The sequence below is a fragment of the Dermochelys coriacea genome, chromosome 11 (assembly GCF_009764565.3).
Source record: "Dermochelys coriacea isolate rDerCor1 chromosome 11, rDerCor1.pri.v4, whole genome shotgun sequence".
NCBI classification, from domain to species: Eukaryota; Metazoa; Chordata; order Testudines; family Dermochelyidae; genus Dermochelys; species Dermochelys coriacea.
The window spans coordinates 14,620,236-14,637,875 of NC_050078.2; positions in this window are offsets into that span (position 1 = coordinate 14,620,236).

A 17,640-nucleotide genomic window follows, 5' to 3' on the forward strand; every position below is an offset into this window, starting at 1 on the left:
CCTACTGAGTCTGAGGAGAACTGCACAGATATAAGGGTCCACTCACTTGGCTCCAGTTGTAGGAGTCGGCCTAATCTGCAGGCCTTTCATTTTAATCCTGAATAAATGAAAGCCTATCCCTGCTGCTTGCCTGGGTTTCCTACCAACACCATTCACAATGGGCCTTCTGTGGCCACAGCCTGGTCCCACGACCCCAAATGAGAGCGTGATTGGTGGGGCTGCACAGGGGCTGTGTAACCCCAGCGTGGCACGGCGCCCTGCTCTACGGAAGCTTCCTGCATGGCTCCACCAGGGGAACCCCACTGCTGCACAGGTTTCCCAGTCCGTCACCTTGAAGCAGCACCAGCGTAAAAGCGCACCGAGGGTACCTGCCCCTGACTTGCTTTGCATCTGCCCCCAGCACATTTGAGCTAGCATGAGAATCTCCAGGCACCAAATTTGGGTCCCACAGTCGTTACAGAGGGTTAGGCCACTGACATCACTGGCTTGGGAAATTGGGCTCTCGCCTGCCACATGCCGCTACAAAGTAATTGTTTTAGTACCTGTGAATAACGGGTATGTCTCTGTATTTCAGTGCAGTGCTGACTGACAGCAGTTGGAATGTATGAACCACACTTCTGCTTTACACAAATCCCTGTGTTGTTTTTTTTACATTTAACGGGGAAAGACAATGTCTCCACTTTGTTCTGTTCATCAAGCCAATTCCTCCTTTGTGCCCAAATGTACACGGTGTACTACAAAGTGTCCCTTCTTGAATTACATCCCCAGAGATGCACTGGAAATGGGAAAAAGTTAGAAGCTATAAAAAGTTAGAAACAATACTCAGCCCCAGTATGGGATTCCCACCCCAATGGGGAAAAATAACCAACCATGCCTGTGTAATTCCCATTCTGTCATAGTCTTACACACAGATTTTCACTTATCTGCTGATCCTGCTCCCACTGGAGTCAATGGAAATTTTGCCATTGACTTTAGTGGCCGTAGGACCAGGACATACTACTGTAACCCAAGGTGCAAAGCCAAGTCAAACTAGCGTGACTCTTTTTTAAAAAAAAAATGGAGATACAAATTTGCAGGGTCCGAGTTTCTTCTTGTCGGAAGGGCAGACAATTGTGGTTAACAGGTGACTTAGAACAATGAAAACGGTCTTACCAGCTACGCAGTATATTTCCTTGCTTTTAATCTGGTCCAAAACCTCCCACTGACTTCACTTGAAGTTACATATTTGGAACCACAGACAATACACAGACAGTAGGAAATTTGACAAGCCAGCTTGATTAAGCTTTCACTGGACTTCTTTAACATATCCATCACTGTCTTCTGAAGCTGTTGTCTAATCATCTAAGATCATTCTTTACTATTCTCTATGTGCTTAATAGTGCTTTCCTCTCAGCAGCAGAGAAAGAGGGCAGGAACAATAGCTATTGTACAGGGATTAGTGGGGTAATGGGGGCATGGAAAATATGTTAGTGCTGGTGCAGCATTGAATCTCATCCTTGTTTTGTTTTTAAAAAATGGGGAATAGGTCCTGACTTGCATATAACAGGCCAAATTCTAATACATCATCTCAAATTGTCCCTGCAATTCTGAGTGAGCACGTAATAAAATATTACTTAGATTGTAAATTCCTTGGGACAGGGGCTGTCATTTTGCGCTGTGTTTGTACAGTATCTAGCAACATAGGCTGCTGGTCCATGACTGGGGCTATAGGCCGTACCATGATACATATAAGTAATAAACACTAGAGTTGGTAAGTTATCTATTTAACTGTTTGGCTGTCGGAACTATGGTTCTAGATAGCTCCAGGTACAAATGTTGGAGGCCTACTCGAAAGCATATTTGGAAATGTTGTCCAATATTTTTAAAGCTTTTTGAGGTACTTAAATGGAAGATGCTACATAAATATACAGTAATTGTATTTTGCAATTAAGTCAGAGAAACCACAAACAGATTTTTTTTTTGGTTCATTTATAACTGAGGGAGTTGATGCCCTGGAAAGGATCTCTATAGTCAACATTTTTTATAGTCAGTCATTTAGCGAATTACAAACAGTCATAGGCTATTTTCATTCATCTCCACCGTAACCTGACTGAAAGTCTGTTTCAGCACTGTACTGAGTCAACTATTCATCTTCTAACAAAAGTGGAAAGGGTAAATTCTGCTCTCAAATCCATGAAACCCTATTCATTTATAGCCATACTGATTTGCAGTGGGCTTCAGAGAGTAATTATATTCTGTTTTTTGGGTTAGGAGACAAATGGGGTTTTGGTTCACACTGGCTGATATGCCTGGAGTTTTAGATAGGACTGAACACAAAAACTGGATTTGGCTGGCAAACCTGCCATGGTGGGTGGTTTGAAATGAAACTCCATGTTCCTCACCAGACCCATAGGCAGTGAATGAGTTTACTCAAACCATAACACACGTGATATATAATGAGAGGTTCACATGGCTCTGGAAAGAAGTCTGGTCTTCACTTAAAGATGTGTTCTTACCTTTCAGTTAGCTAACATGAGGTAAAATAATAATAATAAAGACAAAGCCGTTTGTACTTTTCCCATGTGTTAGCAGATCTACATAAAGACTACAAGGGAGTATGGGGTTTTCTTCAACCCGCTAACATCTGAAAACTACAGAGTCCCCTGTCTTCACAACCGTTGTCCTTCATGTTATTTACTATGTGTTAGGAAACTTAAGGTAGGAATACACCCTTCCCCCCCCACCCCATAGTGAAGACAAGACTAAAACAGTTCATTTTTAAAATTAACAGAAGAACAGGTAGGCTGAAGACAAAATTGAGAGCTGAATCTGGATTTCAAACCCTCAGAGTTTGAGGCCACTCAGATGTGGGGATTTTTAATTCTTTAAGTCGAATGCTTCGCTGATTATTCCATTGCTCTTGGATTCTCACTGTGTCTCTTTCACATTGTAGGCACTTCTGCAAGCTCTGCTGTTGCTCGGCTCCTTCTCTCCTTATGACATTGCACTTTTGTCTCCTGCACTGCAGTATTGCTTTTCCTAGTTTGGAGTTTCCTAGTTCCTTTGTTCTTCATTTTGGATATCATTGAGCTGTTGATATTTGTCGTGTTGTCTCTAAGTGCTATTGAATAAACTTATAGAGCACTTCTTTCCAAAGGATGGCATCCAGTCTGTAATTTTAATTCACTGTTGCAGTACATCCGTCATCTCCTCATCTTTTGCAAATTTAGCTTGTATTTCAGTGCAATTATGATAAATCTGTATGTATGAGAGGGAAAGAGGAGGAGGAGGAGGAGCCAAAGGGAAGTTTTGAAGATTATAGGTGTAAGCTATTGCCTGAAGAATAGAAAGGTTGTGGAGATCGTGCTTATAAACCCACAACTAGAAGGCATTAGGTCAGATCTTTGGTTGATATAAATCAGTATAACTCCAATGAGGTCACTTACACCAGCTGAGGATTTGGCCCCAAATCCTCTGGTATTAGGCCTTATAATTATGATCTTTTTGTCATACAGGGAAAGGAGCTGTGCTGATTTAAACCAGCTGACAATCTGACTCATTATTTCAAAATGAAGGAGATTTTGCCTTGGGTATGTAACAATTTTGAACAACTGTTGCTCAGAAAAAAAATATTGGTTGCTTTTATTTCACTCCCCCCAATCAAATTATATAAATTGTATTTGTATGTACTGAGCTAGCCATTTTGAAATCTCAGTATATACAGTGATATATTGCCTGCTTTCTTGAATTACTACTTAGCCAGCTAGAAGGGCAATACTGCCAAAATGTTAGGGCACATTTGCTAGTCTTTAAGATTAGCAATCTAAAGGATGTAGTGTGTGTTTACAGACAAACACACAACATCAGGGTTAAGTCCAGCATCATTCTGGTTTAGACTTTTTAAAAATAAATAACTAAAACATCAGTCATATTTCAAACACACCTGACCAGTAAACTATTCCAATAAAACTGAAATTTGGCTGCTGGTAAAAATACTAATGGGAATTCGAATAAATCATGCAGTAAAGTAGCAATTTCGAGCATAGATAGTCTAATGTTAAACAATGTGCATGAAGACACTTCATCTGAATATGAAATATGCTTCTTCCAACCCCAATCTGGTTCTGAAATCTGGGATTACTTTAGGTGTTCTTCTTATGAACCTGATCCATGGGAAGTACAGGAACGTAGTGGATGCTAATACAGAGTTTGTGAATATTTGACACACTTCAGTCCGTGACAATGGATTGAAGGACAGATTATAAATGAATGTCCCAGGTTCTATGATATCCATTGCTGAGCCCATGGGTTAGTCCAGCCAGAAGTCCCCAAGATAATATGTACCAATGGTATGTTTTAAATATTTGAAGGTTAAAAAACAGAAGTGATGAAAATCAATTCTAAATAGATTTAAAAAAAACCCAGCTGTGTATCTCAACATAGAGGCTGTGAACGAATATGAACAAGGGACACAAAAATCAGACATCCAATGTATCAAATGTAATAAATCCACTGGGACTAATCAGCCCTCCTTCCCCCACTAATCTCCACTCCACACTATGCCAAATAGTGAAAGCAGATGTCTTGCAAACAGATTAAGGCCCCCCCCGTCCTGGAATTCCAATTCCCCACAACTGAAGCAAAACGTAAGGTTTGGGGGCGGGGAGTGGGGTGGGGTTAGATTTGGGAAACTTCCAAATTTAATTGCCCCAGACACTTTATCCAAAGTCCTTTAAAAACCCCCACACACCCTCAACCCAAGAACAGGGCTGAGCTCCAGAAAGGTAGCATTAGCATTCTGAATATTAGAGTGGATGTTTCATACATCCATGCCCTTATCATATGAGAGACTAGAATAGAAAGCCGTCCTCTTTGATTTAGAACAATACGTGTACAATTCCCACTTCTTTGTAGCAAAAACTAAAATTATCCACTGCTTCCTAGACACTCCACATAAAATCCTAGCTGGACTGATAGCAGAGCACTGCAATAGAGTTGTAAAGTTATTGTAGGTCCTATAATAATTAGGACATGCTTCTGTTTTTAATGCAAACTGTCCTGAATGCAATACTTATAGCCATTAAACTGGCCCCGAAATTAAGGGTGGACTTCTACTGAAGCCTCAGGAATTCAGAATTGTTTTACCAGTCACAAACAACCTCAGATGTCAGGAGTATTTCAATACGTAGCCTTATTCCTCAGTTCAAGATCTTGTGCACTAGCTGTGTTAGACAAGCCCTAAGAGCACTAACCTGGACATGTTTATGTAGTATAGGTAAAGGAAAAACAGAGAACCACATTCCTGTCTGATGCTCACGATATAAATCTGTCAGGGGAACCTTCAGAAGATGTTTTGGCCAGGGAGTAATGAAGTGAAGGATCTGTAGGTGAGCATAGATGACTTAGTAAACAAATATAATGCATGACTGGGGAAATAGAAGCATAGAGAGAGATTAAGGATATGTTTTATTCTAAATTTGTCAGTTATTGTGCTACTATAGTTCATAGAAATATTTCCTAGCAGCTAATGGAGAAATTATGGACAAGATTCTCTGGTAGGCTCCAGCACCATCATGCCACACAGAATTTCCCTGGCAAAGGGGCGCTATCAGCTGGGGCAGATCTGGCATATGCAGCTCCTGCCTAATGTCCTTACCCATCCATGGGATAAAGGGTGGGAAGAGGTAAGAAGGGGGCTCTGCTCTCTCTCTCTCCTCACTCAGTGCATAGTCCTTTGGACAGCATTGCCTGGTGCAGCTCTTTCCTGAGACTAAGGAAACCAGAACAGGCTCCTTGATGGCCCTCACATTTCTGTGCCCAACAAAAACTTCATGTAGCAGTGACTCTTGGTTTGCATAGCCAGAGATGTTCAATAATCGGTTAAGAAATTTGAGTTCATCTTAAAACATCTTAAAAAAAATAGGAGATGACATACTGAGCTGCATAAAAAAAACCAAACAAAAAAACCATCCTGGGATAGCATCAGGAAGCCCCCCTGCCTTGTGGGGAACTCCATTCAGGAGCATATTCCACCCCCCACCCGCCAATCCTTTGTGGATCAACTCCTGGCTCCAGGGAGCCAGAGCCTCTAGCAGAAGCAAGGACAATGGGTGAGGCGTATCCAGAAACCAGTGAGGTCAGCAGAGAGGTACACAGAGACATTGTTTTCTGCCTGCTGAGTGGCTGTTTGCCCCAAGCTCCTCCCACCTCGCCACACAGAATTTCCCTGGCAAAGGGGCGCTATCAGCTGGGGCAGATCTGGCATATGCAGCTCCTGCCTAATGTCCTTACCCATCCATGGGATAAAGGGTGGGAAGAGGTAAGAAGGGGGCTCTGCTCTCTCTCTCTCCTCACTCAGTGCATAGTCCTTTGGACAGCATTGCCTGGTGCAGCTCTTTCCTGAGACTAAGGGAACCAGAACAGGCTCCTTGATGGCCCTCACATTTCTGTGCCCAACAAAAACTTCATGTAGCAGTGACTCTTGGTTTGCATAGCCAGAGATGTTCAATAATCGGTTAAGAAATTTGAGTTCATCTTAAAACATCTTAAAAAAAATAGGAGATGACATACTGAGCTGCATAAAAAAAAACAAACAAAAAAACCATCCTGGGATAGCATCAGGAAGCCCCCCTGCCTTGTGGGGAACTCCATTCAGGAGCATATTCCACCCCCCACCCGCCAATCCTTTGTGGATCAACTCCTGGCTCCAGGGAGCCAGAGCCTCTAGCAGAAGCAAGGACAATGGGTGAGGCGTATCCAGAAACCAGTGAGGTCAGCAGAGAGGTACACAGAGACATTGTTTTCTGCCTGCTGAGTGGCTGTTTGCCCCAAGCTCCTCCCACCTCTCTCTGCAAGCTCTACTCTATTCTTCCTTTTCTCCTCTGCCCTCTTCCATTCTCTCCTACACCCCACCCCCGTCACCATGTCCCTATACCCCTACTTCTATTATCTCATCACCTTTGTCATTCTCCTTGCCCCATTGCTGCCCATGGACCAAATCTCCTCCTAGATCTCTAACGAGGGTGGGTTCCAAAGATACTGGGATTAAGGATAAGAGATCCTGGCCCTGTCTGCCCCAGAAAACTACTCTGTGTAAAGAGATGGAAAAACAGCACTTCCTCTGATGGTATCTTGTAGGGAAATGGGATCCATATGGCCATTGCTAATGATGGTCCAAATATTTCCCAAATTCTATGACCCATGATTATGAATATCATTTAACTTTGAATAATGAACTATTCACTCATCTCCATATAAAACCTCATGTATCCTGACAGCTCCCTGTTACCTTCCTGTCTGACATGACTCAGGAGTACAAATTATTTTTGTTTAGATTGGCAGTAATTTATGCTCAATAAATTGACTATAGATCTGGTTGAGTCAGGCGGAAGCATGGGAGTAACTTCCTATTTTGCTAAACTCCTTCATTCATTCTTGGTCAAACCACTTCCCCTTTAGGGGCCAAAGAGTGATCCCCTGACTCACACGGTGAGCACTTAGAGTCAGAGTTTAAGGCCTGCAAGGCCCACAATCACTCAGTCTGACCTCCTGTATATCAGAGGCCCCTGCCCCACCCAGCACCTGCACACTAAACCAACAACTGAAATTAGACCAAAATCACAGCCCACAGGAGACTAGACTTGTGCCACAGGCAATGAATAGGAGGGACTGAGGTACACCAGTTCCCGTGGGCATTGGGATGGTAGAAAAATGATTAAGTGAGATATATGCAAACAATCATGGCAAGTGACCCATCCCCACAGAGAAAATAAAAATAGAAAAAAACCCAAGACCACGGACCTGGAGTAAAATTTCATTCCAATCCAGTTTCTCCCAGAAATAGCACTGCTGAAGTCCTGTGAATAACCACTTGCCAGTGTAAGTAAGGGATTCATAATCTGGCCCTTGGGAGAGTTGCCATTACCAGCTAAGAGGATACATGTAAACCAGAGACTACATTTTGTAGAATACTTGGTCGACAACAGGTCAACAGTGAGGCAACCAACATCTCCTCTAAAACAAAGACATTATTATAAGTGACAGACGTATTGGCTCTCTTTACACTGATCCTTGACAGACGAGCAAGGAGTCTTCATGCTAAAAATAATGGTGTGTACATAAAAAAGGTAACTGGATCTCATGCTGAGAGACATAGATTCCTCAATCAATATAGGCGAAAGGAAAGAATACACATCTCTCCAATACAAAACATTATGGGTCGAGGAAGGTGGTTTCACCATTCTTTGAAGCACCAGGTATTGGCAATGCCAATGCAGGATATAGGACTTGATGAGCCAGTGGTCTTATCCAGTAAGATAATTAAATCTTATGTTTCCTTGAATCTGCTATCATCCATACTACTTATCAGACAAAAATCTGAAGATCATTTCAGAGATCATGGATATTATTTAATAGACGTATTTTGTTACTGTTCCATTTATAAAAATGTGGCCTAATACCTTAGATACATACACACACATTTAGGCCCCAATCTCGCCATGAACACTATATGGCTGATCCTTGTAGAGCTTCACTGAGTCCAACAGGGCTGGTGAAGGGCTCTGCCCGCTTGGAGCTTATCACAGAATCAAAGCCCTAAAAACCAACATCAACATTTGGCTAAACTCAATAAACATAAATGAAGGGCCAACCTCACAAATGCACTAGGTGAATTAGGGGCGCCACTTAATCACTGTGAGTTTTGCCATTGACTTCAATGGTGCCACGATTTCAACCATTATCTGCTTACCTAGGTTTTAAGAACGTTGTCCATGCCATAGTATCTGGACACCTCAGATTATTTTGCACCATGCCCTAAAGCTCAGACTGCCTCTGTGAGGAAAAGTGGCAGAAGTGAAATAGAGAATTGAGTGCCTTCTGCTAAGAATGCAATTATAGAAGTTCCCAGATATTTAAACTTAGGTTCTATTAGCTCCAAGTACGTCATCCGATCTAAATTTTCGTGCCACATCATGAGGGGAAGGCAAACTTTTCAGGACTTTACAGATCAATATCAACTTCCTAAACTGGATCCAGAACCAACAGAAATCAGTGCAGTCTTTGCTGCACTATACCAATATTAATTAATTAATGGCATAGCTGTAAAAAAGCATATTAAGTAAAGAATTTCTGTATTTTGCACCAAGGGCTGGATCCAATGCCTGATGAAGTCAACTGAAAGCCTTCCATTGGATCAGGTTTCTGAATACTCTTCCAGGCAGAAATACTCTTCCAGGTGAAATGAAACCAGGGATATACCCAAAGGCAATGATTACATTCACGAAGGCTAACACAGATTTTTAAAAAGGCACTAAAGTCCTACAAAGCCTCCTGGGATCCCAGGAGCAATCAATGATTCAGAAGGATCCCTAGACCAGGGGTGGCCAACCTGTGGTTCCAGAGCCTCATGCAGCTCTTCAGAAGTTAATATGTGGCTCCTTGTATAGGCACTGACTCCGGGGCTGGAGCTACAGGCTCCAACTTTCCAATGTACCAGGAGGTACTCACTGCTCAATCCCTGACTCTGCCACAGGCCCTGCTCCCACTCCACTTCTTCCTGCCCCCTCCCCTCAGCCTGCCATGCCCTCGCTCTTCCCCCACCCGCTCTGCCCTGAACCTCCTGCATGCTATGAAACAGCTGATCGGGAGGTGTGGGGAGGGAGTGGGAGGTGCTGATCGGTTGGGCTGCTGGTGGGCGGTGGGGGAGGAGGGAGCTAATGGGGGGCTGCTAATCTATTACTGTGGCTTTTGGCAATGTACATTGGTAAATTTTTGCTACTTCTCAGGCTCAGGTTGGCCACCCCTGCCCTAGACTGTGAATCTCTTTGTAACATAGGCAAAATTCCTCAGCAATGGGAGATCATAGAATCTGCAATCTGAGAGGACAAAAGTCTAACTTTAATTGGGCCAAGTCCTCAAATGGTGAAAATCATAATAGCTCCATTGACTTCAATGTAGCTATGCCAGTTTATACCAAGTGAGAATCCGGTCCATTATGTGAAAAGTCAACCAAAAAAAAAAAACAGGCACAATCCCATGATCTGATTCTAAGTGGTACACTAACATTTTAAGGATCTTCTACCACCTAGCCACGTATGTTTCCCATCTGGAATTGCATGTGTGCTGTAATTAGGGTTATCTGTGAGTTTCAGAATGTTGGATGCTAGCGGACTGATGTGAGTATTTCAAGGGTTTAATAGCATCCCACATTTTTCCAATTATTTAACAGGGATCTTTGGCTTTTTTATGAGCAAAATAATCAAGTCAGTCATTTGCTCCCCCTTTTATGTCAGTAGATCAGACATCAATGAAGATGTGATATCTGGTGCCAAGATAACCACTAGCTTTTACGACCACACTGTCAGAATTTAGGTTTCCTGTCCAACAACCAAAACTAGCTAACTATATATATAAAAAAGAGCACTCACCTCCCCCCCACTCCAAAAATCAAAAGTGTGATGAACTTCGTGATTAAGGACATTCAAATAATATACAATTAACAGTTCTTGATCTTAAATAAGCCAGGTTAAAGAAATGCATGTTCAACATCTCAAGTATAGATGCAACTAAATCAAACCTTCAGATCTGAATAGTTTGAAACTTAGGAAAAAATTGGACCCAAACTTCAAATAAATGTGGACTTGTGATTGAGGTTCTGGACTGGATCCAATTTGTGCCTGTGCGATCACAATCAAGTGGACAGAGTAATTCATGCTGTGAGGTGCTGAGTTCCTTTGGTGGTGATCCTCATCAGACGCTGGCAATGTCTGTAAGGTTACCTGTTCATCAAACAAATCTACAGTAGCGAGTTTGTACTATCTATGAACTTCTGTGTATACTACATGAGCAAAGTAAGCGAGTCCCTAACATTTCCTGTTTGATGACTGTCTTGCTTTGTGTTTATTATAAACACAAGAGCTAACAAGTTTCGCTATTCTTTCAAAGATCTGCCTACAAATTGGAATAAATTACCACCAAAGTTCCTTCAATGACCAGAGTGGGACTGGTGGTTGTTTTAAACTTTGTTGTTTGGGAAAAAATTGAAAGACAGGTGCTGTCCTTCTAACTGACCATCAGATAAGGAGGTCTCCTGGAGGATGGAGGGGACCTACAGTTAACCAAGAGCACAAGTACTACTGTATGTTTAAATACAGCAGCAATCCGTCTTTCATGACAGGAGTCTTTAATCAAGGACTGATTATAAGGGACACACTCAAGATAAAAATCATATGCTGTATTTTGAAGAATACCTTTACCTAGTTTGCTAACACCACTTTGCTTCAAACTGAATAACCTATAGGGAAGGGTCTAATTTCCTTTTCATCTGTGCATTGTGGTTACCTACAAATTGGACACAACCAGTCTATCCTGAAACATGCTTATATAGGCCTTATCACAGCAAGGTTCTTAAGCACATGGCAGATTTAAACATGTAAGCAGTTCTGGAAATAAAGAGGTCTATACATATGCTTAAGTTAGGCATATGATTAAGCACCTTGCTCAAGTGGGGCCATAGGGCCTGATCCAACTTCCATGTCACTGAATGGGGAGACTCCCAAAGACAGCAATGAGAACCATATAAGGCTCATGACTTGTCTTTGCATCATTTACGATTAATTTGATTCATCTCCTCTTAAAACTAAAGCCTCAATCCTGCAGACATTTAAGCACATGAATAAATTCATACCTGCTGGTAGCTCCACTGAAGCATGTGAGATTACTCATATGAGCAAAGTTAGGCAGGTGCTCAAGATTTTTGCAGGATTAGGTCCTAAGATTATAAAAACTGTAATATAGACCTGTCAGCACCTAATGCCAGCAGGACCCCAACCTGGCTGGGATCTCCAGGAGTTACAGTAATACATATAACAGGAAGTCATTGCATTTCAGTCACACTGGACAACTGAGCTAGGCTGGTTGATTTTATTTTCTGGCATGATGCTGAGGAATATTCAAATAAAAAACTACCAGGCATCTACTTGAAAATAAAATAAAAATCATGCCAACATATCTATGCAAACTAATTGTATTTTAAACAAAAATTACAACTGAAGTCTAGGGCTAGTCTACACTAAAAGTGCTACAGTGGCACAGCTGAATTATAGCTGCACTGCTGTCGTGCATCTGGTGAAGACGCTCTACGCTTAGGTCGGTGTAACATACATTGCTCAGGGGGGTTACTCACATCCCTGAGCAACATAAGTTATATTGACATAAATGGTAGTGTATACAAGTGCTAAAGCTACTTGACAAGTGTCTCTAAAATGTGAGCTATGGAACTCTTTTCAAACAATGATTTATTTGATCATTATTTATTTAAAAGGCTATTCATCAATCATTATTTTGTGATTCTTATTCATCTTGAACATGAAGTTCTTGATTACATCCATTTATTCTGCTAACTATCTGATTTGTGGGTTTTGGCCTAATTTAAGTTCAAATTGTGGCCTTTGTTTTAGACACTCTTGCTAACAACAGTGACAATCTAATCAATTTCATATTCACTTTATTTATTCTGACTATGTTGTTTGTACATGTGTAGTTACTCCTGTGATCAATGGGCTGAATATTGGGTATTCGAGCCTCCCCTCCAATAATTGGAAGCACATCTTTGTATTTGTAATATCAGGTACAGTGCTGGTGCATAAGAATTGCGCAAATGGGCTTGGCTTGTGCATTTGGAGAGAAATTCATCCTTGTTGAAGTCCAGGCATATGTATTCACCACTTAAGTCTCACTTTAGCATAGTTCTGAGGAATCGGTGCATATGCCTTGGGATGATCCTCAAATTTCTCCTATTCAGGGTCTGATCCGAAGTCAGTGAGGTCAATGAAAGTATCTCCACTAACTTAAACTTTGGTTCAAGCATTCATTGATTGATTGTTAGGAGTTGTTTGCTTAAGATACATAGTGATGCACATTCACACAGGAGAAGGCAGGATGATGTCCATCACTTTTAGGTTTGTTTTGATATGTTTGCTTGTGCATCAGTCAGGGAATAGAGTTGCTGGCTAGATTCTTACAGGACATTTAAGCAAAAAGTCCAGCTCCAATTTTGCGCTTTGGTCTTGTATTAAAATGTGATTGTGGTTAGTAGAAAACACTCACCCTTTCTCAACAGATCTGTTTCCTACGTGGATTCATTTAAGTCCTACTATATCTGCTGGATTTCCTGATAAAAATAAAGTTTTACTACTGTACTTAGCACTATACAGACGAACACAGCCAGTGGAGAGCAAGATGGATTTTATTCCATCAGAGTTCTGTTTCAGTTTCTTTATTACAGGTGATGAGATGCAAGTTGAAAAAAACACAGCTTGACTTTAAATCTCAGGATCAGTTTGCAGGGATGGTGGACAGAAAAAAAACCCAGTCTGTTTACCATTAAGATCAGCAAATTTCGTTTGGAGTCAGAAAAATGGGCAACGCCACAATGTCATTTTTACAGTCACTTTTCAGAGTATAATCATATGTGATCACATTCTCTCATTGATAGTAAAGAGCAATTCTACTGTTCCCATTGACACATGACAAAAATGTTAATACTTGGTTTGCCCAGTTTGTTGGTAACTCCAACAAGGACAGTCAGACTGACCTTGTCTTTCAGCCCTAAGAGTTATCCATGGAAAAAATAATTTTCAGATCATTTACAGTCAGCATTTGTTCAATGCCAAGCTACACTATGAAAATAGGAGTCCCCTTCACTTAGTTTCAAAGGCAATTCTCTACTAATCGGGAAAAAAAAGACAGAACAAATCTGTTCAAACCACCATTTAAACTTGGAGAGCAAAATTCTGCCTTCAATTCATAGTCCTTTTAAACCTTGGAGTCTACTGTGATCATCTGGCTTGATCTCCTTTGTAAGAGGCCATAGAATTTCCTCAAAATAATTCTTAGAGCATATATTTTTAGAAAAAGATCAAATTTTGATTTACAAGTTGGCAGTGATGAGAATCCCTATGGCCCTTGGTAAGTAGGTTGGTGACAGATTCTCAATCACTGCCAACTTGTAAATTAAGATTTGATCTTTTTCCAAAAAGTTATGCTCTTGGAATTATTTTGAAGATGTTTTTTATGTATGCCTTATTTCCAGTCTGAATTGTGTCTAGCTTCAATTGTGTTGCACCTTCCTCTGCTAGATTGAAGAGTTCATTATAAGTATCTACCTGGGGAACAACTATAAATAGTCTAATCAAGTCATCTTTTAACTTTCTTTATTAAGCTAAATAGACTGAGCTCCTTCAGTCTACCATTCTTGTGGCTCTTCTCTGAACCTTCACCACTCCATCAACATCCTTTTTGAATTGTAGACACCAGGATTAGACACAGTATTCTGGCATCAGTTGTATCAGTGCCAAATACAGAGGTAAAATAAACCTCCACTGGTACTTGTGATCCCCCTGTTCATGCATTCAAGGATTGCATTAGCCCTTTCAACCACAGCATTACATTGGAAACTCTTGTTCAGCTGATTATCAATCATGACTCTCAAAAACTCATTGAGTCACTGCTTTCAAGGATGGAGCCTTGCCCCCCTCCTGTAAGTATAGTCTACATTCTTTCTTCCGAGGTGCATACATTTAGTGCAAGCAGTTCAAATCATTCTGTATCAGTGGCCTGGCCTCTTTATTATTTACCACTCTCCTAATTTTTGAACCACTGATAAAGTTTGTTTTCTTCCTGGTCATTGATAAAAGTGTTAAATAGTGTAGGGCCAAGAACAGATCCCTATAGAACCCCACTAGAAAAACACCTACTTGATAATTCCATTTACAATTACATTGAAACCATCAAGTTAGCCAGATTTTAATCAATTTAACATGTGCCATGTTAGTTCTATATTCTCATTTTTAAATCAAAATATCACACAGTCCCAAGACCTCAGTAAATCATTTGACTAAGACTGTTACATCACCACTATTCCTTTTGTCAACCACATTTGTAATCTCAATAAAAAAGTTAAGCTAGTTTGACAGGATCTATTTTCCATAAACCCATCTTGACTGGCATTCATTATATTATTTTCTTTCTTTTAATTCTTGATCCAGTCCCTTGCCCAGAATCAGTGTCAGACTGCCGGGCCTATAATTGCCCATATCACCCTGTTTACCCTTTGTAAGGTATTGGCGCAACATTAGTTTTTCCCAGGGTCTTCCGGAACTTCCCCAGTGTTCCACACACACCCAACATGAAGGGTCTAGCAAGCTCCTCAACTATTTTTTTTAACCTGCAAGTTAACTTGGATGCAAGTTATCTGGACATAATGATTTTAAAATGTCTTATTTTAGTAGCTGCTGTTCAACATCCTCCAGTGAAATGAAAGAGTGTCGTCATCATCTGTGTCCTCCTCCCAGAGTAATAGAAATATTCATTGAGCAGTTTTGCCTTTTCTGCATTATTAGGGCTCAGTCCTGCAAGTCAAGGTGCTGCCATTTGGCCTTGATCCAGCCAAGAACTCATGTATGTGCTTCATTTTAAGCATCTGTTGTTTGGGGAAAGGCCCTAGAGTGGTTTCCAAAGAGAGAGAAAGACTGACCTACGTCTACTAGCACTAACTGTAGTAAGCCACCTTCCATCACAGCCCCAGTGCTTGAGATGTAGCCTTTTTAATTACTCCCGTCTCCCAGTTCTATCACCCTGAATTACAGAAAGAAAAGGAGTACTTGTGGCACCTTAGAGACTAACAAATTTATTAGAGCATAAACTGGAATTAGCCTACCTTGCTTGTCACCATGAAAGGTTTTCCTCCTTTCCCCCCCCCCTTGCTGCTGGTGATGGCTTATCTTAAGTGATCACTCTCCTTACAGTGTGTATGATAAACCCATTGTTTCATGTTCTCTGTGTGTGTATATAAATCTCTCCTCTGTTTTTTCCACCAAATGCATCCGATGAAGTGAGCTCACAAAAGCTTATGCTCTAATAAATTTGTTAGTCTCTAAGGTGCCACAAGTACTCCTTTTCTTTTTGCGAATACAGACTAACACGGCTGCTACTCTGAAACCTGAATTACAGGTTGATTTTCTACAACTGCAAACAGTCTGCATGGGTTTCAGAAATTCTGGAGTGGTTGTTGTATTTTATTATATGATACAGACGTTACCAGGATAGAATCAGGTGGGATCCTTCAATCATGTTTGAGTTTAATAAGTGAACACTTTTGTGGTTCTAGGACAGATAACAATTAGTTCAGTCCCAAAACACTGTAGTTTAGTTTAGTCATTCAAAAGGCAATAGATTTAAAACAGATACAAGGAAAAACTTAATATGGTACATAATTAATCTGCAGAACTCACTCCAACAAAACCTTGAGTCTAAGAACGGAAGAAGATGCAAACAAAAGGATTAAATATTTATATGGATAATGGAAACATCCACAGCTACATTAGATATGAAAATATCTATTCCCAAGGTTTTTTTTCTGTTTCAGGGCATAAACCAGCCCCTAAGTGAGGAGATTAGGAAGAATCTTCCCCTATGGAAAGTTTATTCCATAATTTCACTACTGGGTTTTGTGCTAGAGTTGGTGCTAGCCGCTACTGTAGATGGGATACTGGACTACGTAGACCACTCGTCTGTTCTGGTATACTATGCACACATTAAATGAACTAAGAACTGGCTAACTGACAGATCTCATAAAGTAACTGTCAATCAGGGAATTATCAAATGGGTGTTTTCAGTAACATACAACAAGGATCAGTACTAGAACTGATGCTATTCAACACTGAAATCAGTGATGTGGAAGTAAACATAAAACCATAACTTTGCTGATAAATTTGCAGATGACACAAAGATTGTGGAGTGGTACATAACGATAAGGACAGGTCAATCACACAGAGCAATGTGGATCACTGGGGCCCATTCAGACAGACAAAATGCTTTTTAATACAGCCAAATGCAAAGTTATAGATGTAGGAACAAGGAATGCAGGCCATACCCACAGAATGGGAGATTCTGTGTTCTGGAAATCAATTAAAAGGATTTAGGGGTCATGGTGAACAAACAACCCAACACACACTCCCATTGTGATGCTGTGGCAAAAAGGGCTAATGTGATCCTTGGCTATATAAACAGGGGAGTAGTGAGTAGGAAGAGGTAAGTGATTTTATCTTTGTACACAGCATGATGATACTGATACTCAACTACTGCATACAGTTCTCATGTCCACATTTTAAAATTGGAGAGGGTTCAGAAAAGGGTCCCAAAGGAGGTTGGAGGGCTGGAGAAAATGCTGTACCATGAGACACTTACAGAGCTCAAGCTGTTTAGTGTATCAGAAAGATTGAGAGGTGTACATATGATTACGGTGTACATATGCCTTCATTGAGAGAAAATACCAAGTACTAAAGGGCTCGTTAGTGGAGAAAGGCATGACAAGAACCAGTGGCTGGAAGTTGAAACCAGACAAATTTAAATTAGACAAAATTTTAACCATGAGGATGATTAACCATTGGAACAAAATTATAGAAGGAAGTGGTGGATTCTCCTGCTCTTCATGTCTTTACAGCAAGATTGGTTTCTTTTCTGGACAGTAAGCTTTAGTCAGACACAAGTTACTGGGCTCACAAAGGAGTAAGTGGATGAAATTTAACAGATCAGACTGGATGATCTAATGGTCCCTTCAACTCTATGAATCTATGCATTTCTATAGAAATCAGAGGTGGG